Genomic DNA, 27500 nt, shown 5'->3' with positions numbered 1-27500 from the left:
GCTACACTCTGACTTAATTTAGCAGAAGAATTAATAAAACCGGAAAATTGAAAGTTAATTTAGTGACTGAAATTAATAGGTAGCTTTGTTTCTGAAGCACTACGAAATTCAGTAAAATAAGGTTAGTCTTTAGAAATAAGAGATTTAACTTTGAACCTGAATTAATTGATTCTGAACAATTAACAATAGTAAAATTTAGTACGTACCAAGCTGAGCTGCAGTCACAGGTAAGCTAAAATATGGTAACAAAACTCGCACTCTTAATTTGTGCTTGTGTAATCTAAATATTGCAGCCAGCTATGAATACTTTACTGAACTTTGAAATTAAGACAGTGAAATGGAATGATATTACTTTAATGCTGGCGTTTTAATTTCAATGACACTCGGGTTCATTCCGGAAAAGGAAGGGACCTTGCTTGGTAATGCAATTGGGACAATGAGCAACAACTGTTCTTGCTACATTGCTGTAATTTTGAAACAGTTTGAAAAGCTGAGGTCTGCCATACAGTTCTAAAACTTTACGTGCTTCCAGTCTTCCTTGTTGGTTGATTGAAGGTTTGAAGTCGTCGATCGTGGAGGTGGCGACAGTCACTCATTGTCGGCCGTCGCTGTTGCAGAAGCTGGATGTTGGCGCGCCTTCTTCTCGACACGGTCACCAGGCGAAACAGGCTCTTGGTGTGCGCCAGCTAATGCTTCCCATCCACGACACCGTGTCAGAAACTATCATAGCAAGTCGAGAGCAATTACATGCTGCCAAACCCCGAAAGTGCGGCATCTCGCGGGAGCGTCACACAACACACCTGCTCCACCTCCATACTCCAGCCAGACTCTCCCCTGCCCGCGCTCCTCGCGGCAGAGTTAACACTACCAAAGATCCTAAACACTTTGGTTCTCCACACGACCTATCGATGTAGTCGTTCGATAGCATAGTTTTCCCTAGGCAAGACCTGGCATAAAATTACAAATAGTATTTACAAAACAAACCAATTATACATCGACATAAATGCATATATATATATATATACAAATAGTAAAACAATTACAATATATAAAGACACAGAAATGTCATATCTTCAGGTAACAAAATAAGGAAAAAATGTATAGTACAATAGATGGAAATAGGAGGATATGCATTTCCGGCGTTACACACTGTCGATCTCGGAATACTGAATTCCCTGAAATTTCCGAAATGTAATGCCCATTCACCTAGCTCCAACTACCACTCTGTGTTAAAAATCTGTTACTTCCCGTCTTGCAGCCTTAATCAAGTCGGAAATCTTTTCACACGAATCACCTGACTACAACTGCCAGTTCCACCAATGCACTACCCTTATATGAACACTTGTCCGAGCTTTCCAAGTGATTTATTGCTTCGTACTACAGTGCCCCCGTCCCTCTTGATCTGCATCACTGGGTCCCGCAATGCTGAGGACACCACTTCGCTGCCTGCGAAACGGCTCAGTGCGGAATGGCTGCCTCAGCGACCCGCGCATACACTGCTGTGTGTTGGCCTTGTTGTGGCGTCATCAGGATGCTGGCAGTTGACTCAGCGGTCTGCGTTCCTGCCATCTCAGTGCCACTTGGTGTGAGCTGCAGGTGGCCAGCTGCGTGCTTGTCACCGGAATGGCTGAGATCGCGGCGACAACAAGTGTCCACGATCCGGAGTCCGAATCTGCGGCCCTCGCCTCAGGATGCCTCCGCCATGTTTTGTAAGTCAGGACGACTGCCGGCGGTAGCGAGCCACGGAGTGGCCCACTGCTGGCTGGCTACGGACCCTGCTTCGGCCTCAGAGGGTCGAACCAGTGACCCACTGTGGACTGGAACGCTGGCGCCCCATTTGCTGCTGCATGTAGCTGGTGGTGTGACACACCTTGCTGTCCAGGAGAACTGCCACACTTGAATCAATCTCGTTAGAAACCTGCACGTATTTATACATGGCTGTGCGCCTGTGTTTTGCCATATGGGCCCCTTCGAGTCACGTACTCATAACATGCTAGGTTGGCCAGTGGGCGCCCTGTGTCTGTGGTTTGCGACACGGAAAACCACTACGTATACTCTTTCAGCAATTTGACGGCCTTCGTAACTGTTGGTATGCGTAACTCACTGCAATCTGGCCTCCACCTGGCTGTAACTTGTGCTCAGAATATTACAGAAAACTAATTTTCCCTATCCTAAACAGTGGACGGTACAGCGTGCATTTCGCTATCCCATGACTTGTCACCTCAATGTGTGTAAACAGGGTGTAATAAAAACGGATGGACAAGCTTTCAGGAAGCCTGTGTCACACATGTAAGGACATGTGTTTTCGGAAATATTTCATTTACATAATAGAACTCGTTTTCTATTTTTCTTCATAATCACATTAATCCCAAGACATACACGGAAACAGAACGTTAGAACATTACATGAAACGTTTTCTTACATGAAATGTTCAGTATACGTTCTTGATAACTGTATGAAACACTTCTCTAAAGTAATATTCAAAATGCCCTCCGTTAGCAATGATTCAAGTATCAAACCACTGCCGCATTAAATACTTGATGCTCTGACTTATTTGAAGAATTCCGTGTTATTTCACAGCCTTGCACAATACGGGCACGTAGACTCTGCACATCCCTTACCGGGATTCCGTACAAAAGAGCTTTCAGATGCCCCCACAAATAGTTTAGTCGATTTAAAGTCACATGAATTGGCCCGCGTCTTCCCATCCATCCGTGATGGAATCTGTTATTTAGAAGACTATGAATGTTAACACTGACATGAGGAGAAACTGCACTGTGCATGCAGTATATGTTTCGTCGCACTCGTAAAGGCATATGCGTTTGCAACTCTGATAGTCTGGAAGAAATGATGGTAAATTTCTTCGTTGAACATGGGTGGAAGATAATAATGCCCTAACAAACTTCCACTAACAATGCCGGACCGAAAATTGACAGAAAATCTTTGGTGATGACGTGATTCTCCAGGGGTAAATTAGTGAATCTGTGATTCAATGCGATTCTAGGCTGATGCATATATCCTTGCTAAAAAGAAATTTTGAACATTTCATTTAGGAAAGTGTTTCATTCTGTAACCTAGATGGTATGGCAAACATTTCATGTAAGAAAACGTTTCATGTAAGGCTGGTATGTTCTCTTTCTGTGTTTTTCCGTGATGAATGTGACTGTGAAGAGGAATAGAAAATGAGCTCTAACATGCAAATAAATCATTTCCGGATCCACGCCGTATAATATATTTTCTATCTCTATAAGTGAGGAATATGTCCTAAAAGTTTCTCCATACATTTTTGTTAAACCCTGTAGATGTGCAAATGCAGCTTGTACAAATGTTACTCACTACAAAAATAATAAGAAAGTTTTTCAGTCGTGAGATGCAAGGAAAAAAACAAGAAAAACTTCAAAATTTCATTGTTCTTCGGCTCCCCCCCCCCCCCCCCCCCCCCCACCCATCTAGCACACGGCTCTCGAGGTCGAAAACTTGGGTTGTAAACCACAGACACCTACACACAACATACTAAAACTTAAAAAAATGCAGTTCTTTCCTAAGGTCCAATTTTAGCTGCCGACTGGACTAATAATATTTTACTCTCCAGAATGAGATTTTCACTCTGCAGCGGAGTGTGCGCTGATACGAAACTTCCTGGCAGATTAAAACTGTGCGCCCGATCGAGACTCGAACTCGGGACCTTTGCCTTTCGCGGCCAAGTGCTCTACCATATTCTTTTTTTTTTTTTAAATGATGACCATTATAAAAGAAAATATTTCTGGGAAACGTAAATAAGTGGATTTTTTTTTTTTTTTTTTTTGCAGAATGGTGTAATAATAACAAACATAAACTGCTTCTAGCATTTTTTTTTAAATATATAAGACGATGACTTTTATAAAATAAAATTTTTCTGGGAAACGTTAATAAATGGACTTCTTTTTTTATATAATAGTGAAAAAAATCCTGCTTCTGTCTACGTTCCTCTTTTGGGCGCGTACCTCGCTAATCCCGTTATACATCGCGTTGGTGTCGGGTACGTCTTCACGTGTGGTGGTGGATCCTCTCCACTGTCCTAGTCCTTTCTTGTTCTGATACTTATAAGCAATAATTACATTCCCCTACCCGGGACACCCCAACTGCTTGGGGGATCAAGCAAGGCACTCCCTAAAAAAATTGCGTAATATGTTCGATATCTCGAATGTCTCATAAGCTGTGAGTGATGTTCTTGTAGTAAGGTCCAAAAGTCGAGCACATTCTTACTGCCGTCTCAGAAAAGATAACGCACAGTCAAACCTCGAATCCAAGTCACTGCGTTTGTCTTTGTTCGGGGATAATATGTCCTATCCGGGAGAAGTAGTATCCGTGGTGCTATTGTTTGCGGCCCCACCCGAAGGAGGAAGGCGATCATTTTTTTGACCAAACACCATACGTCCGCCGAAGGTCCGCATGTCAGGCGATGCTCCTCTGTGTCTATAACATTGCACTGCGGACACAGTGGCTCGTCCGCCATATGAATTGTATGCAGCCTGGAACGAGTCACGTATTTCCCATTTACCACCTGATACCACAGTGCGCGCGTTCCCGTATCAAGGTGTGGGTGGTGCACTGTACGCCATACCACTGACCACGTAACTGTTGGTTGGCGGCGCTCTACGACATTATTCGGCCGTCGTCGAGTCAAGATGTGATATATATCACTTGCCGTTGCCGTCCTGGTAGTCGGTAGTTCCATATGTACATAACTGTGTTCCACTGAAAAGGTTCGCATATGGGCAAGCGATGGTGAGATGTGAGACACCGCTACCGGAGCCGAACGAGAAGGTGGAGCGAGTTCGTCTATCAAGGTGCCCGACAGACTTGTCCGGTGTCGTGTCCACATCTTTATCATTGTGGTTACATAAATAGCCACTGCTCGGTCGCGTACGTGGACTAGTCCAAGACCCCCACGACTACGAGGAAGGGTGAGGGTTTCGTATCCTACCTTAAAAAGCAGACCTGTGCTCACAAAATATCCTAGTGCCGCCAGGATTCGGCGGGCCAACACCACCGGCATAGGAAGAACTTGTGCCTGGTGGGGGATGCGAGAAGCTAGATAAGGGTTGGCAAAGGTGACCCGTTGTATCATATCCAGTGCCCTTAACCTGTGACTTCGGACACTCGCACGAATTGTTTGCAGAAGATGTCTGTAACTCAGTGCCGCCGTGCGTCGAATGTCTGTAGTGAAGATAATTCCTAGGCAGAATGAAATTTTCACTCTACAGCGGAGTGTGCGCTGATATGAAACTTCCTGGCATATTAAAACTGTGTGCCGGACCGAGACCCTTAGGCTGTGGCTAAGCCATGTCTCCGCAATATCCTTTCTTTCAGGAGTGCTAGTTCTGCAAATTTCGCAGGAGAACGTCTGTAAAGTTTGGAAGGTAGGAGACGAGGTACTGGCGGAATTAAAGCTGTGAGGACGGGGCGTGAGTCGTGCTTGGGTAGCTCAGGCGGTAGAGCGCTTGCCCGCGAAAGGCAAAGGTCCCGAGTTCGAGTCTCGGTCCGGCACACAGTTTTAATCTGCCAGGAAGTTTGAATTCCTAGGCATTTCATCTTGTTGATCGGCTGTAATGGTTCTACACTCCCTGTCGGGAGTCCTCTCCCGATGTTCATCGCTCCCGACTTTGCCATGTTCAGGCGACTTCCCGTAGCCATACAATACAAATTAATCCAATTGTAAGGCCGCTCTTGCCTCGTCTCCTGACCGTACTAAAAACACTAGGTCATCCGCGTACGTTCTGCATATAAACTTGTTGTGCCTTATGGTCATTCCTTGGAGTCGATTCCGGAGCCCGCAGAGCAGCGGCTCGACAGCGATGGCATACAATATCGTTGACAGCGGGCACCCTTGTCTGACCGATCGTGAGATGGTGATGGGCCCCACCAAGCGTCCATTGATGAGCACTTTGGATGCGGTTCCGTGGAGTAGTCTCATGACGACGGTGACAAAACTTTCCGGAAACTTAATTTGCATCATCACGTCCGTGAGATAAGCATGGCTCAGCCTGTCAAATGCGCGATCGAAGTCTATCGATACCAATGCACCCCGGAGACGACATGTTGATGCCAGTGCGATAACATCGCGGTAGTCGCTGAGTGCCGTTTGTATATTGCTATCTCCTCCTAGCTGGGTTTGGTCGAATGATATCACTTGGCGTGTTACGCGTTTAAAGCGTGCTGCAAGTATCCTGGTGTAGATCTTGTAGTCGCAATTAAGAAGGATCAGTGGCCGGTAGGCCTGTATCCCTGTGCCGCCGGACGGTTTGTGGATGGGGATGAGCATTCCTTCCACGAAGGAGGGTGGAAGAGGCACGTTGGGAGACATTAATTCGCAGTACACGGTAGTCCACCGTGGAGTCATGTGCTCTTTAAATGTACGATAAAACTCTAACGGAAACCCGTCGGGCCCCGGCGATTTGTGCGACGCTCCCTTATCAATCGCTTCCATTACGTCGTCAACTGTGACTTCACCTGTTAACTCCAGGTTGGCCGTCTCGTCGAGACACGCGGAGAGCGTTCGTCGGACCTCGTGAAAGGCTGCCTGATCGTGTTGCGCTTCTTCATAGAGATGAACGTAGTGTTCCACAAAAGCGTTGGCAATGTCTTTTTGCGTTGTCATACGGCGACCATCTGGCAGTACGACCGTCTGTATTAAGGTTCTGCGGCTACGTTGTTTTTCTCTGATAACGTGATACATCGACGGTGATTCTCCACGGATTCGTTCAAAGGCCCTTGCACGGATTGCGACACCTTCCAGACGGCGGCGCGTTATGGAAATTATTTGGGCCTGTGCTCGTTTTATACGGGCATGACGCTCCTGTGAAGGTGCTTGTACAGAAAGTTCGCGGAGCATCGTGAAATAAAATTCCGTCGTGTGTCGCCTCCACATCATCTGCTCTCTTCCGTATGCAATTAACGCTCGGCGCAATGCAGGCTTAACGCATTCCAGCCACCACTATGTCGGCAGGCGTCGTTCACACACGTGCCAAGTGTCTTCGATTAAGCGTCTGCACTCAGGTTCTCTGAGGTGTGCTGTATTCAGTTTCCAAACACTGCGACTCCTCCACACTTGTTGACGACTCAGGGAGACCGTGCATACATATGCTATGTGATCTGAAAAGGCGACAGGCCACAATTCCGCATCGAGGATCGCAGGTCCGAGACGACGTGTTACGTAAATGCGATCGAGACGACTTGCAGAGTGACTCGTGACGTAGGTGTATCCACGTCTGTCGCCATGTATCGTCTCCCATGTATCAATGAGATTCATGTCCTGTATGAGTTGCCGCAGCTCCGGGCATGCAGTGTAACGTGGATGTTGATCTCTTGGTGCGAGCACGCAGTTGAAGTCGCCTCCAAATAAGACATGTTCATACCGACCTAAGAATAGTGTTGCAATCTCCTCTGCGTACAATCTGGATCGACCGCGCCGCCTGTCGGACCCCGACGGTGCGTAAATGTTAACGACCCGTACTCCCAGCACTGCGAGCGCCAGTCCTCGCGCTGACGGCAGGTACACCACGTCCTCGGCTACTATGCCGCTACGTAGGAGTATCGCTGTTCCGCAGCCGCCGTCGGTAGTAGGTGTAATGTACGTATCGTACTCATAGAGGCCGGGGAAGCTCTCAACACATACTTCCTGCAGCAGAACGATGTCGACGTCTGACGCATGCAACATGTCTCGTAATAATTGCAATTTGACAGGCGTTCTGATCGTATTAATATTAATAGAGGCTGTTCGATATGCCTGCCGGTGTTCCTCAGTGCGTAAAGCGCACATGAACGCTTATGTTAATTTGCGTGCTGCTGCTCGGCGACATGCTGTCTGGGGGCAGTCTGCATCTTCTGCGTGGTTAACATCCGGTGGACGCAGCACTCGCCATTGCGGGTGCGTCGTCGGTCTGTGGGTCAGTATGGGATTCGTCGGCCCAGTTGCTGTGCTGGAAGTCCAGCTCCCGTCGTGTTTCTCCGGCCTGGCTGACCGAAGGCGGTGGCGTTGCTGCGGTGGGTGGAGGGACTCCTTCCGTCGGCTTTCCGTCCGGTGTGTCTGTATGCAACCCCTGTCTAGCATGATTCGCGTCGTGCTGTTGTGTGGGAGGTAGAACCTCCCGTTGCGCATCCGGATGCACTGTAGCGACGTTACACCCAAGTCCGTCTGATGTGGACTGCAGTAAGCAGGTATCCGACGGCGCTAGCCGTCCTTTCTTGTGGCGCTTCGGCGATCGTTGTTTGCGCGTGAGCGCCTCCGTATCCGAGTGCGGAAGTGGCTCCCGGTGCTCAGGGACGAAAGCAGGTGTCGGCACAACTGCAGGATCAATTTCCATACCTCCTTAAGGGCGTCGTCGGCGTCGGAGCGGCAGAATTGTGTGCGTCGTTTCGTCACGTCACTGGAGGCGGTCTCTGCTGCAGTCGGTTGCTGTAAGCTGTCAGGATTCTGTAGCTGGTCATTCTTCCGGATGGGATCTGTTCATTGCGTCCGCATACGTTAGTGTCAGCGGCGTCAACGTGGACGGAGGCACGGGTTCGCCGTTTGGAACTTGCACTATCCTCCGCTGCATACATTCGGAACGGACGTGGTCCTCTTTCCCACAGCCTGAGCATGTTTTGGGTTGTCCATCGCAGATGACTATAGCTCTACATCCGCCGATGAACAAGTACGAGGGTACATGTTGTGGCAGTTCTATTCTGATTTGACGCACCCCATTGAGAACGGGGTAAGTCGTGAAGTTGGACCATTTTTCCTCGACGTGGCTAAGCACTCTTCCATATGGGCGTAAGGCGTCAATGACCAAGTCAGACCGAACCTCGAAGGGATGTTCGAAAATACGTATGTTTCGTAACCCCAGTCCTGCGTGATCAATAGTTACTTCTCCAACATGTCCATCAGAGGAATTTTGAGTCCATGTTTAGTATCTCGGATGATTCTGTCACATAATGCATCGTTAATCAGCTTGACGTAAACGACACTGCTGACTATGGAGAGGTGTATTCCGATAAGTTCGTTGCAGTCAAGTTTAACTTCGTCTCGTAGGAACCTCTCTATTCCGTAGGCTTTCGGTCTCGCATATTCATTCGAAAAACTAATCTTGAGAGTCGACTTTCGGTATGCATGTGCCATTCTACATCGAGTCGTCTAAACGCGCGAGTACGCCGAAGAGGTAAACGACTGCGCGAGCGCGAACGTCTCCGGCAGGGACGTAAGCAGACGTCCGTGACGTAGCACCGCCGAAGGCAGACTGTCTGAGCTACCGAAGCACGACTCACGGCCGGTCCTCACAGCTTTACATCTGCCAGTATCTCGTCTCCTACCTTCCAGACTTTTCAGAAGCTCTCCTGCGAATATATACAGGGCTATTACAAATGATTGAAGCGATTTCATAAATTCACTGTAGCTCCATTCATTAACATATGGTCACGACACACTACAGATACGTAGAAAAACTCAAAGTTTTGTTCGGCTGAAGCCGCACTTCAGGTTTCTGCCGCCAGAGCGCTCGAGAGCGCAGTGAGACAAAGTGGCGACAGGAGCCGAGAAAGCGTATGTCGTGCTTGAAATGCACTCACATCAGTCAGTCATGACAGTGCAACGACACTTCAGAACGAAGTTCAACAAAGATCCACCAACTGCTAACTCCATTCGGCGATGGTATGCGCAGTTTAAAGCTTCTGGATGCCTCTGTAAGGGGAAATCAACGGGTCGGCCTGCAGTGAGTGAAGAAACGGTTGAACGCGTGCGGGCAAGTTTCACGCGTAGCCCGCGGAAAATTGGCTCATGCCACAACTGGAGACCGACAGCGCCGACTTAATCTTTCAACAGGATGGTGCTCCACCGCACTTCCATCATGATGTTCGGCATTTCTTAAACAGGAGATTGGAAAACCGATGGATCGGTCGTGGTGGAGATCATGATCAGCAATTCATGTCATGGCCTCCGCGCTTTCCCGTCTTAACCCCATGCGATTTCTTTCTGTGGGGTTATGTGAAAGATTCAGTGTTTAAACCTCCTCTACCAAGAAACGTGCCAGAACTGCGAGCTCGCATCAACAATGCTTTCGAACTCATTGATGGGGACATGCTGCGCCGAGTGTGGGAGGAACTTGATTATCGGCTTGATGTCTGCCGAATCACTAAAGGGGCACATATCGAACATTTGTGAATGCCTAAAAAAACTTTGAGTTTTTGTATGTGTGTGCAAAGCGTTATGAAAATATCTCAAATAATAAAGTTATTGTAGACCTTTGAAATCGCTTCAATCATTTGTAATAACCCTGTATATTAATATTTTACTCTGAATAACATCAGTCATGATGGGTACAATCAGTTTATCCCCAACCTATGATACCAGCTGTGAAGAGCTAGAAATGTTTTGGAATAATCGATGTTTTGGGAAAGACTACACAGCATCGTCGTTTCCGCCGTTCGGTTGGTCTCTGTAGCTGTGCCTCTCGGGTCTATGTTTGCGCACAGCAGCACTCGTGGCAAATGAAACGCAATACTCGACTTGTCGACCATGAATTTGCATAGTTATTCCAGTTTTTTTTTTTTTTTTCATTTTCAGGCAGCCTCTCAGCAACGGCACACTGTACTTCCCACCGTTCCGAGGTGAAGACTATAGGGACGAAGTACACTCCGCCACATACCGCTGCCGCGCCTCCAACTTGGGTGGAGCAGTCCTCAGCAGAGACGTCGTAGTCCGCGCTGGTGAGTACCACCAAAATTCTATGCGTACTACAGCGGGACCAGTGGGTGAACTTTTCTACCTGGCACAGGAGAAGGAAAGCATCGTTCTGGACACAGACGGGGCCAGTCGGAACCGACTACCATATCATTGTCTGCCATACGGCGTCATATGGGTGCAGTATGGAGTGACGTGAGGTCAGCACACCGCTCTTCCGGCCATTTTCGGTTTAGCAGACGTAGCGCAGCTACTTCTCGGTCAAGCAGCTCCTCAGGTGACGTCACGAGGCTGAGTGCATCCCCTTCCAGTCCTCCCGCGAGGCAAAAATCCCTAGCAGTACCGGGACTCGAACCCTGATGCTTCGCTTAGCAGTCAGCCATGCTGACCACTCAGCTTCGGAGGCGAATTCCTGGCATAGGGTTAAAAGTTCATTAGATTTGAACTTCATTAGATTTGAACCTGCCTCATTGCCATCTAAGGCACAGATCCAAAAAGCTTCAGAGCCGTAGGAAATAACTGTTTCACAGCTACGATTTATTTTTTCTTTTATCTAATCACAATCAGTTACAATGCTAAAGCACCATTATCAAACGCTCATACTCGTTGAAACCAGCAAATAAACCTTTAGTTTCGAAACTTGTTGTAACTAAATAAATAGAAAAGGTGTAGTTGAGGAATAGTTGCTCCCTGAAATATCATCAGCTGAAGATTAAGATCTGCAACGTGTGTTTTCCTGCAGCCTACACACGTGAATGCTTCCATCGTAATACTGTCTGTAGAAGCGGGACTCGTCGGAACACTGTGCCGCGTGTTGTTGTTGGGAGCAGCACAGTCGGCGCCCATCAGTTTGCTCCTCCATCAAAGAAGGACGCAAAAACCTCGCACTGTCCATGTCGATATTTGTCTTAATTCAAACACAGCTGTGCAAGCAACAAGTCCATCCTCTCGGGCGCTAGTCCCGTGGGGCGCTTGAGATGCTCCATTGTGTCGGATATGGCCCTCCTGAATTAATCGATTTTATATTTACAAAAAAAATGGTTCAAATGGTTCTGAGCACTATGGGACATCTATGGTCATCAGTCCCCTAGAACTTAGAACTACTTAAACCTAACTAATCTAAGGATAGCACACAACACCCACTCATCACGAGGCAGAGAAAAACCCTGACGTCCGCAGCACCCTGACGTCCGCAGCTCGTGGTCGTGCGGTAGCGTTCTCGCTTCCCGCTCCCGGGTTCCCGGGTTCGATTCCCGGCGGGGTCAGGGATTTTCTCTGCCTCGTGATGACTGGATGTTGTGTGATGTCCTTAGGTTAGTTAGGTTTAAGTAGTTCTAAGTTGTAGGGGACTGATGACCATAGATGTTAAGTCCCATAGTGCTCAGAGCCATTTGAACCATTTTGAACCAAAATCCCTGACCCCGCCGGGAATCGAACCCGGGAACCCGGGCGCGGGAAGCGAGAACGCTACCGCACGATCACGAGCTGCCGACTATATTTACATGATACCTCTTAACATGCGTGACCAAATTTCCTTACAATTTGTAACTTGTGGAGACTTCCATTATTGCAAACACATCGGTGCGAACAATATATCCATCGTTTCATGTATTACTTACGTGGGGCTCTTGAGATCCTCCAGGCTGTTAAGTACGGCCCTCCTCAATCCATCACTTCTATATTCACATGACACCTCCTTACATGCTTTCTCACACTCCTTTACAATTTCTGATATAATAATTTATGTACGTGTTTGGGACGTGGTCAGTTGTAGCACGACAAATTTCTCCTTTACTTTCATCATTACACCTACAACATTTCTTCGCACGATGCGTCGTTTTAAAGGTATTTAGTTGTCTCAAGTTAAACAAGCACCCTGTACAGCACACTTCATGTCAGTTTGACGCTTGCTGCGTGCCGCCTACATTTTGTTGCAGTTTCGATGGCCAGCAGTGCACTTTCGACAGCCGCCGATACAAGCAGTGGCAATACGGAGAGCAAAATTAGCTTATGGGCCGCAGCGCCTGTACCGCAGGGCAGGCGAGGCAGTCGGCAAATACTCGGCGCTCGGCTCATACCTGGCTAATGCGGCCGCTCGCGGCTGACTTGTCCGAGAGGGGGGGAGGGGAGAGGAGAGGAGTGGAGAGGAGAGGAGAGGAGAGGAGATCCTGTTACCGCGAGAGCGCTACAGCCGCCTCAACTCGGCAGCCCTAATAACGCAGCACTGGCGTCCCGTCTCACCTAATATACCTGCCGTCCTCTGAACCGCAACGCACACCCCTTCTCAGGATACGTTCGTGTGGGGAGACCCTTCACAAACAGGGAGCTCATGTTGTGTTGCTTGCTCCGCAGCTGTGACCCCACTACTGTGACCCACTACGAACGGTATTGTTCGTTTTTCCAGTGGACGACACACCAACCCTATTATTTTCACGGGTAGTAATTTTGACAGGTGGTGGTTAACAGCTCTTAAATATTTTTTGAATATCATGAATGTACTAACCCATCTAGATTCTTATTGTTGCATCGTCCAATGTGGCCAATTTAATGCGAGAGAAACAAAACAATCAAAAAACCAATTTTTACCAGAATTAGGGGGTCCAACAATACAGTTGTAAGTAGGCTGTTTATGTTTTCTTATTGGGAACGTTACGTAGCGCTCTATATGAAAATCACTGGCTGTGCTGTGTGCAGTCTATGGCTAGTTTGCATTGTTGTCTGCCATTGTAGTGTTGGGCAACGGCAGCTGGTTGTGAACAGCGCGTAGCGTTGCGCAGTTGGAGGTGAGCCGCCAGCAGTGGTGGATGTGGGGAGAGAGATGGCGGAGTTTTGAAATTTGTCATGAACTGCTATATATATTATGAGTATTAAGGTAAATACATTGTTTGTTCTCTATTAAAATCTTTCATTTGCTAACTATCCCTATTAGTAGTTAGTGCCTTCCGTAGTTTGAATCTTTTATTTAGCTGGCAGTAGTGGCGCTCGCTGTATTGCAGTAGCTTGAGTAACGAAGATTTTTGTGAGGTAAGTGATTTGTGAAAGGTATAGTTTAATGTTAGTCAGGGCCATTCTTTTGTAGGGATTTTTGAAAGTCAGATTGCGTTGCGCTATGAATATTGTGTGTCAGTTTAAGCACAGTCTTGTATAAATTTTTCTAAGGGGACGTTTCACAATGTTCAATTTTTTATTAGGAACATAAAATTCTGTACCATTCACATCTTGCCACTGAAATAAACGACGATACCAAATTTGTCAAAAAATTTCGTAGCTTCATCGGTATCATCATTACATTGAAACAAAAGTAATTTATTTAACCAACATAAAGAATCCTGTAAAGTGTAATAATATTCCCAGACGACTGTAGTATGAGAATAGAAAATATTATCTTCTGAACCGGAACCAAGTAAATTTTCCAAAACTTTTAAATCCAATTCATTAACAGTTTTTTTGTACAACTCCGACCATGTCCACATACCTTTTAAACTTTGGATCAAATACGGATGAGCAGATGGTATTACATTGACAGTGTTTTCTGGGGGAATGCATTTGTAAGATATTAATAGGGAAAGTACCTTTTTCGTTGTGGTTTCAGCGTTGCACCCTCTACCTGTAATGGTTGGCTGCCGCTTGCTATGGGGCCATTTACGTGTTCCATGACTGTCGACCCCTGTTCCGCACTGATCAATAGTTCCAAAGTTTTCCCCTTCCAGTGCATGGAGGGATCCTTCGATGAAACTTTGCCATTGTGTAATTTCATACTCACCAGGTAGTCGCTTATTTGATCCTGTAAGCCATACTTATCCGCAACTTGGCCGTTTTTGCAAGTAGAGATATAACAATATATTGAGCCAGTCAATGTCGGACATGGCCGCAATAGCTCTGGTACGTCGGCTGTTTTTTTTTTTTTTTCAATTCTGGTGGTAATAAATGAGTCAGTGCGGAAACGGCATCGGCATCTTCTGGAGGAGTAGATACAGCCATCAATAACGTGGAAGTGGTCTCCGTCTTGTTTGTACATGATAATTTCTCCAGGGTAGTTTTGTGAGATAATATTAATTCGTCTACACAATTCATTAACATCATCCGGTCCTCTCATGCCAATAACGTCAGTGAAATACCATCGCTCTGAGATTTCAGAAATTCTAATAAGGTCGTTAAACCAAAGGCAGATGGTGGTTGCAAACAAATTTCTAATTGAATCAAATAACTCAAAATTAAGGTTGTGTATTGCCCTAAGAGTCCATTTGATGTGGCGATGTTGGAGTATAATTCGTCACCAAGTGCGTTAGTGCTTCCAGAAGAGTGTACAGCAACTGCATCACTTCGATGATGTTCTCCATTACCAATCTGCAAGCAAATTTGCAACAAAATTATCATCTTCACCTTCTGAATCATCTACAATAGGGAGGGCACCACTACAACGTACACTTCTAAATAATGGTGTGTTTGCACAAAACATGCACCAGTGTCCATATTTCTTAATACGAGGTGGGGAAATTACCCAAAAAGAATAATAAGGACTTTTGCTTATTAAATGAATTTTAATATTTGGAAGAATAGGTTGTAATGACTGTTTTTGCCAATTTCGTGTTAATTTAGACAAGCATAATTCACAAATTGTCCAAATATATTTCTTTAAATGAAATGTCAATAAACTGCACAGTAATTTTGAATCTGCTTTGTCAAAATGTGCGTTGCAGACAATTGCACATAGTAAGTAAGCACATTGTTGGCCATGGAATTGGTGTATTAAGTCTAAGTTTTTCGCCTGCTTGAAGAGCATCATTAATTATTTCGCTGATCATAGGTACATTGACACTCTCAATAAAAATATAACTTTCTGGTAACTGATACGTGTGCAACGTAAGTTTCAGCTGGTCGTAACGAAAATTTAACAAACTATCGTCTTCAATAGTATGTGGTAAACCGAGATCTAATGCATCAATTGCATTATTAAGGTTTCCACAAATGACACTACGTGCAAGTTTATACAAAGATTCCAAGATGAAGTATACTCACTGTAGTGGTTTCCTCTGTTAGAGATGACCCGGCAACTGCAGAAGCTCAGCTCATGATGCACGGACCTACAATTTCTCTCCCTTATATACCGAAATATCGATCGTGTTGCCAAGGCGAGTTTTTTATTATTTCTGCTTGTGATACGCTCGGGACAACATTTTGATGGCGTGGGTGCTTGCCCTGATAGTCTCGTAAAAGGACAACCATCTCAGCGGGACAGTGACGCCGCCATGGTGACCTTTGGATCCTGGACGGACCCTGGACCCGGCTGACCTTGTGGTCACGCAGTGCCATGTTTCATGTTTCATGAGGCCACAAGGTCTCGGGGACGTGCGCTCGCTCCAGATCCAATCCGCCCGGCCGTTTTACGGGATAGACCAGAAAAGGAAATTTTGAATTAAAACCAGTCTCGGTTGCAACTTACTTATTCCTTTATTAAAAACGCGTTTCGCTTTTGTGGGACATGTTCATATTATCTTAAAATTTTCCTTTTAGAACGTATTAAGGACTATAAAACGGCTGTGTGGTAGACTGAAGCGCGCGTCGAATCAGATGATCCCACAGACGCCTTTTCCATTCCATTCCCAACATTTTAAAGCCATAAAATGGTTCTGTGCTGGACTGATGGTGAAACGTGTTATCAATAAAAAAAAGTGGAACCCAAGACTGATTTTAGATCAGATATTCTAATATACGGTTGCTGTACTAGGCGGTATAATGGAGTGGAAGAAATTTTACCATCATGTAATTTTTTAGCCTAATTTTTTATTGGCTTAGAATGTTCTTCACGGAGTCTTTTTCTTAAATTAATTCACATAGTGTGCCATAAATGTTAAAATGTGTTAAAACCGTGATTTATTGCATGGGGGTCCGATGAGTCAGAGCAATCGAATGCAACCGATATAAAACTGAAAGCACGTGCTTGTCTAGTGTCGGCTTAACTTGTCATGTCGCTTGTATTTTCTTATGTGAAGTAAATCGTATGTGCTTGAAAATGACAAACAAACATATGTATTACGACAGAAAAGGCACGAAAAGTAGTCCTAGTCGTTTAAAAACCGCTTCGATAACTAAGCGGAAGCCAGTTAGTCAATATCATTACGTCAAAATGAGACTTTTCCGACGTCAGCGAAAAAATACCATCGGTACGTTGCTGGCATTGAGGGTTAAACATTGGCTCAATTTCAGTACTAAAAAACACACGTTCAAACTTTAAAGTCTTGTTTTTTCAAAACAATATTTTTTTTCAAGTTGACGTCAGCTGAAACTCATGAAATATACATGCAGTTATATAACCCCTATTTGAGCTTGTGAATCGCCGTCTTTTCTCTGTAATACGTAGAATTTTTGCAATACATTTCAATTACAATCTTTGGTGCACGTTTTTACGATCATTTTACTCTCGAAAAAGCCGACTTCTATTTCATTGTGTCGCCATTTTGGTACAAACCTGCTTTTTACTGAAAAAAACTCATGACTAACGGTTACAAAAGCGAGTCTCCCTCTGGTCTAACCCCGTAATGGTGAGGCTCAGTGTGCCGGCCCGCCTGAATGTGGGTCTTGGGAGGTTTCCCACATCCCAGTAGATGAATACCGGGCCGGTACCCAAGTCACTCTTAGTTATACGAGTCGCAAAAATTTAGAAACCTTTCATTCCCTTTCACATGACCAACGCAATAAGCAGACATTTGAAGTACGTACAGGGTGAAAAGTATTTAAACCGACAAACTCTGGAAGGTTGTAGGGGACATCAAAACAAATATTTTTCCCTAACGTCATTTTTTCCTATGAGGAGTATTTAAACCAGTAGAGGAAGATTTCTCTGGCGACAAATTAATTAAACCAACAAAAAAGTCCAGAGGGGACGTATCTGAGGATATAGCAGGCCATGGTACAGGACCACCTCTACCAAACCACTTTTCTGGGAACCGTCGGTCCAGGAATCGACGCACACGACTACTGAAATGTGCCAGCGCCCCGTCATGTTCGAACTACATGCGTTGTCTTGTAGGGAGCGGGACGTCTTCCAGCAATTCTGGCAATGCATTGGCGAGAAAATTGTAATAGTGCCTGCCATTTAATGGCCTAGGTAGCAGATACGCCCCAATTAAACAGTCCCCAACAACACCGACCCACACATTAACGAAGAACCGCACTTGATGAGCGCTAGTAACTGTGGCATGTGGGTTATCCTCACTCCAAACATGCTAATTGTGCATGTTGAAGACTCCATCACGACCGAACGTTGCTTCATCGGTAAACAACACAGAGATGGAAATGTAGGATGCATTTCACACCGTTCCAGGTACCACTGCGAAAACTGTGCTCTGGGTGGATAATCAACTCGTTCCAGGTTGTGGACACCCTGTATGTGAAATTGACGTAATAATTGCTCTCGAAGGACTGTTCTTACATTCGTCTGATTCGTCCCCATGTTACGTGCAATTGCACGAGTGCTGATTGAAGGATCCCGCTCCACATGGTGCAAGACAGCTTCCTCAAATTGCAGCGTTCTTACCGTGCGACGGCGTCCCTGTCCAGGTAATCACCTAAATGACCCGGTCTCACGCAGACGTTGCTACACAGCAGCAAAGGTCGTATGATGCGTGTTACGGCGATTACGATATTGTTGTTGATAAACCCGCAGTGCAGCTCGTCCGTTGTGGTGCGCTACGTAGTACGCACCGACCGTGGAGTGTACTCACTCCAGGTGTATCGCTCCTTTAGTAAACATAGACAATGCACTACTACACTGGTGGACAGCAGTTGCCTACAACTGAAGATCGTAATACGGCCTCTAACAACTGAAGAGCGTAATACGGCCTCCACCGGTTTAAATAATCCTCATAGGATAAAATACCATTAGGGAAAAATATTTGTTCTGATGTCCCCTACAACCTCCCAGAGTTTGTCGGTTTAAATACTTTTCACCCTGTATATTCCGTCCTGAGGGTAACGGGGTGGTAATAGCAAGGGCATCAGGTCACCCCTTAAACTGACCATCCCAAATCCGTTAATCAACACTCCAACTCTGCGCCTTTTCACCGTAGTAGATGTATTTTCGTAGAAAACACGACATTGGTATAACAAACCTTATAAATCAAAATTACAGCATTAAACTGTATCTAATCACTGAAGACAAGGGAACTATTATACCAAAACACTCAGAAAACATCTCTGAACGACCTCCGAAAGTTTATCTGTGGAATCCGGAATCACTCTGTATTTGTGTGGAATGGGTGTTGAAACTCTGGCGGTACTACAGGCCCCAGTCACATAAATGTGACCCCCGCTTATGCTCGGCGTCAAGATGCTGTAACCACTCACAGACGGCACTTACAGGACTAACAGGGAATTGTTATATAAAGCGTGTCGAGGGAACGCGGACAACACTGCAATCGTTGTTGTACTGCGAAAAAGGAATGATTCATAAACAGTGTTGTAAGGTGCTTAAAAATGTTAATAGGAAGGCCAAGAGTGTGTGGTATGCAAATAAATAGCTAACTGACAGGATAACATTAAAATCATATGGTCAGTTGTGAAGGAAGTGTCTGGCCAGCAGCACAAGGTTGATGATATAAAGTCAGCCGTAGTAAAAATATTTGTGTTACTGATAAATCAGATATATGTACAGTATTTTACAATCATTTTCTGAGCGTTGCTGGTGAATTAAATTAAAATTTAGTTTCTACAGGGAATCATATAACATTCTTGGCAAATGCCATTCCGAGATTGGTGTCTAAAATATTCCTCTGTGATACAGACAAGGGGAAGATTGAGTCAACAATGAAATCACTGAAGACTAAGGACTCTCGTGGTTATGATGGAGTGCCTAGCAGAATATTAAAGTGCTGTGCTGCACATATTAGCCCTGCATGTAGCCATATTTGTAATTTTTCCTTTAAGAATGGTCAGTTTCCCGAACGATGAAAGTACTCAGCAGTAAAGTCGCTTTACAAAAAGGAGAAATGGATAATGTAGATAATTTTAGACCTATTTCTACGCCTTCAGTGTTTGCAAACGTTATTGAAAAGGCTGTGTATGTAAGAATAATTGATCATTTTATATCACACGATTTGCTATCAAATGTACAGTTTGGCTTCAAAAGTCGTTTAACAACTGAAAATGCTATGTTCTCGCTTCTCTGTGAGGTACTGGATTGGTTAAATAAAAGGTTTCGAACGCTAGGCATTTTTTTTTTATATAACTAAGGCGTTTGATTGTGTTGATCACAAAATATTGCTCCAGAAGTTGGACCATTATAGAATACGGGGAGTCGTTCACAATTGATTCACCTCTTCCTTTAGCAACAGACAGCAAAAGGTCATTATTCGCAATGTTGAGAATGGCTGTGATGTGGGGTCTGAGTGGGGTACAGTCAAGTGGGGGGTGCCCCAGGGATCAGTGTTGGGGCCACTCCTGTTCCTTGTTTGTATAAATGATATGCCCTCTATTGTTACGGGTACCTCTAAAATATTTCTGTTTGCTGACGACACTAGCTTGGCAGTAAAGAATGTTGCGTGCAACACTGACTCGGTTCCAAATTCTGCAGTTCATGACCTAAGTTCATGGCTTGTAGATAATAAACTAATGCTAAACCACAGTAAGGCTCAGTTTCTAACACACAACAAAACCTGACGTTTTAATTTTACAGAATGGGCATATGATCAGTGAAACTGAACAATTCAAATTTCTAGGTGTTCAGATAGATAGTAAACAGTCGTGGAAAGCCCACATTCAAGATCTTATTCAAAGACTTAATGCTGCCATTTTTACTATTCGAACGGTATCTGAAGTGAGTGATCATTCGACACGAAAATTAGTCTACTTTGCTTATTTTGATCCGCTTATGTCGTATGGTATTATATTTTGGGGTAACTCTTCCCATTCTAAAAGGATATTTTTGGCTGAGAAATGGACGGCTCGGCAAAAGTGGTGTAAGTTTACGAACCTCTCGTCGACCCTTGTTCATGAGTCTGGGTATTTTGACACTGGCCTCTCAATATATATATTCCTTACTGTCATTTGCCGCGCGGGATTAGCCGAGCGGTCTAAGGGCGCTGCAGGCATGGACTGTGCGGCTGGTCCCGGCGGAGGTTCGAGTCCTCCCTGGGGCATGGGTGTGTGTGTTTGTCCTTAGGATAATTTAGGTTAAGTAGTGTGTAAGCTCAGGGACTGATGACCTTAGCAGTTAAGTCCCATACGATTTCACACACATTTGAATATCTGAACGTACTGTCATTTCTTGTTAACCATATTAGCTTATTCCCAAGAATAAGCAGCTTTCACTCAGTTAATACTCGGCAGAAATCAAACCTGCATTCGGATCGGATTTCCTTAACTCTTGTGCATAAAGGTGTGCAGTATGCTGCTCCCTCCGTTTTCAATAAGCTACCACTCGTATTCAAAAATTTTAGCAGAAATGCACTCGCTTTCAAATCGAAACTGAAGAATTTCCTCATGGGCCACTCCTCTTCCTTCGAGGAATTCTGAGATAAATTCAGCTGATTCTGGTAGTATTGTTGATTGCGTATACATAAACTTATGGATTGACTTTTTTCGGGTTCAGAAACATTTTATCTTTATCTGTTATTACTTTTATGTTGTAATTTCATGTACTGACACGTTTCATGACATTGGAGATTTTCTCCTCAGTTAGGTCCAACGGAACTTGACGTGTAAATATATATAAAAAAATAAAACGCCCAAATGGGCATAATCATTGACTTTTGGGCCAAAGGTGAAAGCATTTCCTAAACGACTAAGTTTATAATTTTTTCGAGAGCCACATTAGTTAAAGTATACCGTGCATGGAAAAATGGCGCTGCCCAAAACCGGCAACGAGGCAACTGTAGTGCACCACAAGCCAGACAGAGATGAACGACGGCTGCGGAGGTGTGTGAAGCCGAATAGACGAACTGTTGAGCAATTGACCGCCCAGAAGAACCAAGAGGCTACCAATACTGTCAGGTCAACGACTGATCAGCGAACGTAGCTGCGATGGGCCTCCTCTTTAGATGAATCATGTTTTATGCTCCATTGGACAGATGGCCGTTGACATGTACGGCCCTGCAACAATATCCTGAAGGGTCCAGTCCGGAGGAGGGTGCGTTAGGGTCTGGGGAATGTTTTCGTGGCACTCCCTAGGTCATCTCGTCAATCAAAAAGGCATAATGGATCAATACGAGCATGCAGTTTGTTTTCCCTCGACACTATGACATCTTCCAACATGACAATGCAACGTATTAAACAACACGCAGTGCACATATGTTGTTCTAAGAGCACTCTACTGGTCACCAGACTCCTAGCGTTTAAACCCAATCAAGAACCTGTGAGACCACCTCGGTTGGGCTGTTGTCGACATGGACCCTCAACCGAGAAACCTAACCCAGCTGGCGGCGGCATGGCTCAACATCTTTATCAGTACCTTGCAGAATCTGAATGACTCTCTTCCTCAATATCCCTGCTGCAAAACGCGGTTATTCCGCCTTCTGACAGGTGCTCGAATTAATACGACTGAACCGTGTACATTCTTGTATTCTGTACACACCATTGCCATCGTATTACTGTGGAATACCTCTAAAAGATAGCAGAGGTACAAGTTTATGAAACAAACCTGTCGATTCGACACCGGTACAGGGAAAAATGAACAGGCAGCAATAAAATAAGAATAATTGTGCCAGAAGAAAGTGGTTACAGAACTTCCTGTGGACATCGGATGTTGCGATCTTCCCACACAGTCACTTTTTTTTACCTGTGCCAGACTGCATCTTTCATTTACACTGTTACCCCAAAACATTACGATCAGCTGCGTAATAGCATGTTGACCCACCTTTGGAGCGCAGTACGGCAGTGGCTCTGCATGGCGTAGACTCGAGAAGTCGGAAGTCGAAGCTATGTAACCCAGATGTTTAGGCACAGGTCACGAAATTACCCTACATTACGGCATGGTGGTCTGTGGGCTCCAGAGGGCACCCCACATGTGTTATCGGATCCAATTCGGGCAAATTTGGAGGCCAAGGCATCAACGTTGATTCACTAGCGCCCTCTTCAAACCATTGTTGCACGATTCTGGCCTTGTTATATGGATGGTTATCCTGCTGGAAGATCCACAGTCGTCGGGGAAGACATCAAGCACGGAAGAATGCAGGAAATTTAACTGATCAGCAAGAACATTCACGTAGCCCGCGGGTGTTTAATGCCTTCCATTACTACCAGGTGTCCCATAGAAGCCCAGTTCAACGATTTCACAGCATGTGTCTTCACTGGGCGTATACGCGCAAATCAAGTTCACACTCGGCGCGGTTGTCTGATGGGAGCGACCGTAAATGGAAAATTCCTTTAAGGTCGCACACTTCAGCCACCACGCCGGATATCAACTTGCTATGTGCGGATATACAGGGTGATTAGAAAGTATTAACTTTTTTGGAAGGTGACTTAACAGCGGTCAAGTAATGTATAAAATGCGTGTTTGCCCATCAGCTGCTTTTTTTTTTAATTTAAAACCCAAGTTTCGACCTGTCACAGACAGAGACCATCTTCACTGATTAGGATTAATACAGTTTAAGCCACAACATCATATCTGTCATTACTCAAATAATGGCGACGCGTCATGACATGATTTATACATGAGAAGTGGCCATTATTTAAGTAATGACAGATGTGATGTTGTGGCTTAAACTGTATTAACCCTAATCCGTGAAGATGGTCTCTGTCTGTGACAGGTCGAAACTTGGGTTTCAAATTTTAAAACAGCAGCTAATGGCCAAACATGCATTTTATACATTATGGTTAAAAAGTAACTGCACGCACTTCGTGGGTGTAATGTATGCATCAAAATAAGAGTAAAACGTTAAAAAATGTTTTCTGTGAAATTGCTTTATTTCCGAGATATGCACTAGAGTCGGAATCACAAGTGCACCACAGACAACACTAAATTAATTCTTCTCAGAACGCGACGTCACGAAGGTACTTGAAATTGAACACAACTACGTACCGAGCATTTACCCATAACATATTCAAAATCATGTCCATGAGAGGAAGACATGCCCGATGTTTTACCGCTCCCGGAATATTGCCGGCTCTGTCCATCTCATTCTGCACAGCTGTACAGCCATTTTGAGTTCACTGCTGTAGTTGTGCTATATTCTCGGTTGCAACATTACAGTCACGAGCTCCTTGAGATGGCGCCAAAGGTAAAAGTCTGGGTAGTTAAGATCCAGAGATCTGGCGGGCCAAGCAACTCGTCCTGCGCCACCAAGCTACCTTTTCAGGATAAGCAGTATTGAGATATTCTCTTGCCTCCTGACTGAAGCGTGCATGGCCGCCGACGTTCATAAACTACAAGTTTGTCGGTGTAGCGAGTGCGACATCATGCAGCAGACCACCCAGTTCGCATTCCAAAAACTGTCTGTACACTCTGCCAGTCAGGGGCTGTGCAAAAACATGCAGTCCGTGTAACTGATTGTCCACTACACCACACGGAATATTCATTACAGCACAGTGGTTCAAATGGCTCTGAGCACTATGGGACTTAACATCTATGGTCATCAGTCCCCTAGAACTTAGAACTACTTAAACCTAACTAACCTAAGGACAGCACACAACACCCAGCCATCACGAGGCAGAGAAAATCCCTGACCCCGCCGGGAATCGAACCCGGGAAACCCGGCGTGGGAAGCGAGAACGCTACCGCACGACCACGAGATGCGGGCTACGGAACAGTGTTGATATCCTCATGCTGTACTTATGAGATGATTCTAATACACCCCCACGTGCACGTTATGAGCATTCACGATACCCGTACGGGTAAAGATGCTCTCATCTGCCCTCGGTACCTGACAACCGAATAGTTGATCAGCTGCATGGCGCTAATCAGTGACAGAGATTCTGACGTCTAGGGCAGTATACAGGTGTCATCTGGTGCACATTATGCGGGTAAAATGGGTAGAATTGCTGTTTCCGATGCAGGTGCCGTGTAGTTGACTGAGGAACCCCTACAGTAGCACTTGTACGGCGAGTACTTATGATCGTATCCTCATCTGCCATTTCAAGTATGTTTTCTACACCAACTCCATCCAGGTGAGGCCGACCTCACAGTGGTGCACCACGAATGCCATATTTCCTTAAAAGCTTGTCCACAGTTGTGAAATTCCGATGTATTGACTCTTCTATTTGGAAACATTTCCATATATCGTTGTCTTGCCGCTCGTGCACTACCTTCTGCTTCACTATGAAAGAGATGCATATTCGCGCATTCACCGTTTCAGTATGCCATCGTACCGTACACACCGACTGCAGTACATGAACTATTGGCAGAATGAATGCATGCCATTTTGATGCAAACATTACACCCACAAAGTGTTTTCAGTTACTTTTGAATCACCCTGTAGGTTTCGAGGTGCATTTCGCCTGGGTGATGGCGGCGAAAGTTCATCGAGTAGTGATGGTCATTGATCGAACGTCTAACCGCAATGACTCCGTGCCCACCCAAAACGTAAATAACGATGTCGTTGGTTAACCTGGAAACACGTGCGAGTCGCTGAAATACGTGCTCCCAAACACTTGTAACTGCTTCGTCTCCAACAGACCACCGCCTATATTTGTCTATATTGCACTACGTAACGGACAAGCCTCCGACTTCCATATTCTGGGATGAGGCGGTGTGGTCCAGTACCTTGTCGCCGATTCGTGGTTTCATCGTCCTGCGACCACTTTCCATAACAGCGAACAGCCAATCAACTTCGCTCTTTTCGAGAAGCTCGCTGCCAGGCGCATCTGTAGCATTTGGTCCTTTGTCAATGTCGCTAATTTCAGCGGTTCAAATGGTTCAAATGGCTCTGAGCACTATGGGACTTAACATCTGAGGTCATCAGTCCCCTAGAACTTAGAACCACTTAAACCTAACTATCCTAAGGACGTCACACACATCAATGCCCGAGGCAGGATTCGAATCTGCAACCGTAGTGGTCTCGCGGTTCCAAATTGAAGCGCCTAGAACCGCACGGCCACAACGGCCGGCGCTAATTTCAGTGGATTTCTAAGTCTGCGGCCCGTACCATGTTAGTGGTCATAATATTTTGGCTCTTCAGTGTATACAAAGTAATTAAAATGGGATCTGTTATTCATTCCGAATGCATTACGTTATTCTCTTTCGTCCACCCTGTTCTCCAACGTCTCCCAGTATCACATTATTACGCTGTGACGTGTGCAGGCTCTCCTTTTGTAAGATTCTCGGATCTGCTAGGCTCCGCTTTGAATACATTCTGATCTCCATCTTGGCAGTGGGCCAGAGCTGCCTTCTTCACGAAAAGAGTGCAAGTGTGTGGTACACGTACTGTGTGTGTGTGTGTGCCTTTGATTCGCAGAAGCGAAGCGCGTTCCGGTATTTACTCGAGCTCTGCGTTCCTGCCCACTGCCTGCGCAGCCAACAGTACTTTTTACTTTTATATATTTTCATGGAGATTAGCATCTGGCTACTGGATACCGCGAAGGCTCACCTCGCTCTTGATTTCACATCTTCCTGCATGATTTCAAAGGAAACCATAAGAGGAGCGGACAGAAATGGATTATAATATACGTTACATTTGTTTGTACACCAGTTCTGTCATTGTTGATCCCAGTTTGACCGATACCCTTTGTTTACTGTAACTGACCCATTTATTGAATAATTTTGCTAATTACAGGTTAATTTTTTCTTGGTTTGAGTTTACACTCACATAAAAACATTTGAAGGTCATCATCGTCACCTTTCACTGTTTTCTTTTTAATACGAGGGCTATCCACAAAGTACATTACGTTTTGGAATTAAAAATAAATAAAGTATTGGAAATTTTTTTTATTATATACAGATGAAAGCCTCACTTAAATACTACTTTTCTACATAGTTGCCATTTAAATTAAGGCACTTATCGTAGCGATGGACGAGCTTGGAAATTCCTTCGTCGTAAAATTCGGCCGCCTGCGCCTTCAACCACGTGGTTACCTCTTCTTGAAGCTGTGCGTCGTCATCAAAACGCTGCATAGCCAACCACTTCTTCATTGCTGGGAATAAGTGGAAGTCGCTCGGTGCTAGGTCGGGACTGTACGGCGGATGAGGAAACAACTCCCACTTAAAAGATTCGAGAACTTCACGAGTAGCATTTGCCGTGTGGGCCCGGGCGTTGTCGTGAATCAGCAAGATCTTTGAGCCCAACTTTCCCCTGCGCTTGTTTTGCATTGCTCTTCTGAGGTTGTGCAGAGTTTGGCAATACCTTTGAGAGTTTATTGTAGTGCCTCTTTCCAGGAAATCCACAAAAATCACACCTTTTCTGTCCCAAAAGAGGTAACCACGTGGTTGAAGGGGCAGGCGGCTGAATTTTACGACGAAGGAATTTCCAAGCTCGTCCATCGCTACGATAAGTGCCTTAATTTAAATGGCAACTATGTAGAAAAGTAGTATTTAAGTGTGGCTTTCATCTCTATATAATAAAAAAAATTCCAATTCTTTATTTATTTTTAATTCCAAAACGTAATGTACTTTGTGGGTAGCCCTCGTAATTATTTGTTTATCAAATCCGTAGTCGCAACTTCGACCATCCTTTAGTCATTTTTGTGGTGTCACCGCCAGACACCACACTCGCTAGGTGGTAGCCTTTAAATCGGCCGTGGTCCGTTCGTATACGTCGGACCCGCGTGTCGCCACTATCAGTGATTGCAGACCGAGCGCCGCCACACGGCAGGTCTAGAGAGAGTTACTAGCACTCGCCCCAGCTGTACAGCCGACTTTGCTAGCGATGGTTCACTG

Source organism: Schistocerca cancellata, chromosome 1 (assembly GCF_023864275.1).
Source record: "Schistocerca cancellata isolate TAMUIC-IGC-003103 chromosome 1, iqSchCanc2.1, whole genome shotgun sequence".
Classification (NCBI taxonomy): Eukaryota; Metazoa; Arthropoda; class Insecta; order Orthoptera; family Acrididae; genus Schistocerca; species Schistocerca cancellata.
This window is presented reverse-complemented; position numbering follows the sequence as displayed.